This window comes from Austrofundulus limnaeus, unplaced genomic scaffold (genome assembly GCF_001266775.1).
Source record: "Austrofundulus limnaeus strain Quisiro unplaced genomic scaffold, Austrofundulus_limnaeus-1.0 Scaffold24, whole genome shotgun sequence".
NCBI classification, from domain to species: domain Eukaryota; kingdom Metazoa; phylum Chordata; class Actinopteri; order Cyprinodontiformes; family Rivulidae; genus Austrofundulus; species Austrofundulus limnaeus.
Window position 1 is genome coordinate 3395609 of NW_013952426.1, and position 3814 is coordinate 3399422.

General features: G+C 40.9%; 1 protein-coding gene across 1 annotated transcript in view; it reads right to left on the reverse strand.

Annotated features, from left to right (window-relative positions):
• cdh24b (cadherin 24, type 2b) overlaps positions 1-2234 on the reverse strand; it is a 241800-nt gene extending 239566 nt beyond the window's left edge. Inside the window, exon 1 of the mRNA XM_014004421.1 lies at positions 2024-2234. The gene's annotated coding sequence lies outside the window, so the exon portion shown is untranslated. The remainder of the gene's footprint in view (positions 1-2023) is intronic.
• Positions 2235-3814: the final 1580 nt, after the last annotated feature.

Genomic DNA, 3814 nt, shown 5'->3' on the forward strand with positions numbered 1-3814 from the left:
GCCTGTGTTTTTAGGATTATTAATGAAGTTTGTGTACTCAGACCAGTAATATTTGGGGTCACAAGTTTTTGCCATGGATCTTTTGTGGGTCAGAAGATAAAAAGTTTGGGAACCACTGATCTAAGCTAACAGGACAAAGAGTCTCTTGCTCCAGCAGCTTTCTTTCTAGTTTCATTTCCGTGCAGTTTCATCACTAACACAAGTCTGCGACTCAGTGTAACCTGTTTCTACTGGCTCGCCTTCTTCATCCGTTACCCATGTTCACCTTTCAGCAGCCCCACCTCCTCCCCACTTTTTCATCTAACCCTCCTCCCTACCTGAAATACACCCCGCTTTCTCCCTCCTTTCACATCTCCCTTTTGCTGCCCGCTCCCCATCTGGGTAAACACAATTGCCATTCGATGTAAACAGCTATTAACTGCAAACTAACACACAAATTGGATAACAGCATTAGAAGAACAGGACGCTCCCCCACCCTCCTTTGATTTCTCCCAAATAAGAGTCTTCCAATGTCACAGCTGCTCCTGGGAGAAGATTGCAGACAAGTGCTTGTGTAATCAAAGAAACTGGCGTGCGGGGGATCATCATATTCGCAAACAAATCATGGATGGACTTGTGCATAAACAAATGCAGCTGGGGTGTTCACACAGGGATCTTTAGGGAGTGAGCTTTCCACATACATAAGCAGTTCTCACACTGATCAGAACCATTATAGTCACTTAAGGCTCATAAAGCATGTGTGTGTGGATGTAAGTGTGTGTGTGTGCGGTGGTGTTGGGTTGGGGTTCATATATAACATTAGCTTTTATGTGATCAACAAGAGGCTATAAGAGCAAAGATGTTTCACTTGAGAATTGACCTGCAGCTGCAGAGATGACTCTTTCAAAGCGCGCTCCCTGCAACATGGAGACATTATATAGAGACACGGCAGACCCACTTTTCTTGCTCCTACAAAAATATAGTACACAGCAGGCTGTGATAATCGATATAACCTGAGGAGGCAGGTCATAAATCCAGGCAAATGTATTTCCCGGGAGGGCAGTGGATGCTTAAGGTCTCACGCAAACATTATTACGTTTGTGCGCAGAGAGGGGGAGAAGAAAAAAGAGGATTTGGGATTTTTTTTTCCTTTTCTTTTTGCAAAAGCACAGCCGAATTCCCGACCCCCCGTGGTAATGAAGCCAAATCTACTTATTATCACCGACTTATAGGGTCGCGTAATGAATGGACGCAATTRAGCCGGGGCTTTCTGAACCTCATTAGAGACGCGCCGAACCGCGGATAAAAGACGGCGCAAAGGTGCAAAACGAAAAAATTAATAAACAAATAAGCGCATAAATGTTAGTGTCCGTCTGTTTTCGGGATTGACCTCTCTCACGCGCGCGCACACTTATTTAAATCTGCATTTGCGCTGCGCCTGTCCAGTTTGCGCAAAAGTGCCATCCCTCTCACCTTGCGGTCAGACGCAAAACCTAAACTGCCAACAAATCTGGGCGAAACGATGACGGGATGAGTAAAGGAATGAATCAATGTTGGCCTGACAACAGTTATTATGGTGGGTTAAATCCCCCCAAAGGCGCATTAGCCTATATGTCGGATAGGTCTCTCTGACCAAAGACCCCCCAAATAGGTCACTAAATGCGAAACTGGACCCCCGTCCATCCTGCTTTCAGGACTTAACACTTTAATTCAATAAATGCACTTTTATATTTTTAAACCCTCACTGCGCGCGGTGTCGGTCCATCGTGGGAATTCTCCACATGCCTTTAATTCACTGAAGGTATTTTTCTTCTTAAATTTTTTTAGTGTCACGAGCCGTGATTTATTTTTATTTATTTTTTCCCTGTATGATCCCAGGTAGATGTCAGGCAGTGATAAAGGGAAAAAAAACAGTGCGAGCGGGAAACTGGCGAAGATATCCACTCATTCTGACCGAGGTAAAAACATAAAAAAGAGAGACATTAATCATCCGCTGCTCATAATGTCAGAACAATTAGGAATCAGAGAATTTAAAATAAATTACCTTTAAATGTCGGATCGCTGTGAAGTTGTTGGAGCTGCCGTCAGCCGGTGGCAAAACTGAGTCCAAGAAGGACAAACGCTGTCATCCTCCGCCGTCTCTCTCCYCCTCTCTGACGCTCCAACTCTGCCTCCTCACTCAGTGAGAGCGAGACTCATGGTTTAAAAAAAAAAGGGAAAAAATAAAAGCTCTCCCTCTCCCTCYCTCCTCCTCCTCCTCTTCGCCTACCTCTGATTTCCACGGTTTTGTTTCTTGAGCTCTTTATCACCTCTCCCTCTCGGAAGTGATTAACAGCGGTGCCCTATCATGATGTTCATCATCACAGCCGCCACCGTGACCACCACCATCATCATCATCATCATCATCATCATCATCATCATCATCATCATCATCATCATCATCATCATCATCATCATCATCAATAGGCTCATCATCAGATATCAGCGCATCTTGACTTGCATCATGGAGCAAATCATCCTGTTAATAAATCTCTTCAGCGTCTTTATCAAAAAAGCAGCAGCACTTTAGAAAAAGTAGCTATATTAATGGATTTAAAGGCGTAATTAATTTCTTAATTACTTCAAAATGTGTTTAATGGGGTTTGTTTTAGTTTGCTAAATTTATTTTTACCCTCTTAGAAGTGAAAAGAGGCGTTAAGTGAGTTGGGACTTGGGAGCAGGTCTTTGCAATATATATTATTGTGCATTTGCAGTTTTTTTTTTTATTTCTGCATGCTGTATAAATATCTATAAGTAATCTTTTCAGCAGCACTTTTAAAGGCACTCGTTACAAAMTKAATTCAAATGGWGCAGTTTGAAAGAGTTTATGCCYGTAGTTTTATGGATATCTTCATGTGCATTTCTGAAATGTGGGTCCACACTCAAYGTAAATAAAGCACTCAGAATTATTGAAAGCTTATCTGTGTTTACTCAACAGAGTGCAAATATGTACTGGTACATCAAAACTGKCTGACTTCTCCCAAACAGCTCTTCTGTGGATGTCACCGTTGTTGACCTCCAGTCACTTCAGCTGTTCCCAAGTAAACAAACACATGTGACAGCTGTTCACAAATCTTACTAACAATTTATTTTTTGTCTAAGAACAAACCAACCATGAGGAAAAAAATGTTTTATTAGCTGTGAATAGTTTCTTTTAACAACCCCAGTTTAATTTTGGTCCCAACCAAAGTGGATAGCTGTAATCTTGCAGCTCGTATCACCAAAATGTGAGCACGGTAGTTTATTATTATTTTTTTACGACACAGTTTACCTATTGCATATTTATTTACCTGGAAGTCCAGCCTTAGTTGCAAGTGCAAACAGCTGCAGAGTCACACTTTTGGTGCAGTCTGTTTCCAGCAGGAATCTCATACGTTTGCCAAAATGACACCAATCTGATGGCAGTGTCATTTATTAAAAAAAAGGAATTCATATAAACCTCTATGAATTTTTGAAGATTAGACATGTTTTAAGATGGTTTAAGTCCTCTTTGGAAGTGGGTCCTCTGAGCAGACGCAGTTCCAAAGCAGATTTTGCCTTTGAAAACTACTTTTTTTTCTGTCAAGTTTCATAGCGGTTCACACAAATGCTATTTAATAAACCATTAGCTACTCATATCATTTAGTATTCCCTTCATATTACTAGACGAAACTTGTTGAGATCAAAAATCTAGCTTACAAATGTGTCCTATGACCAGAAAATGGCAAAAACACAAAGTTTCATAAAACAAACTTTAAAATAAGTAAACATTTTAATAAAATAAACCATAAAATCGCTTGCTTAAGTTAGAGTGCAT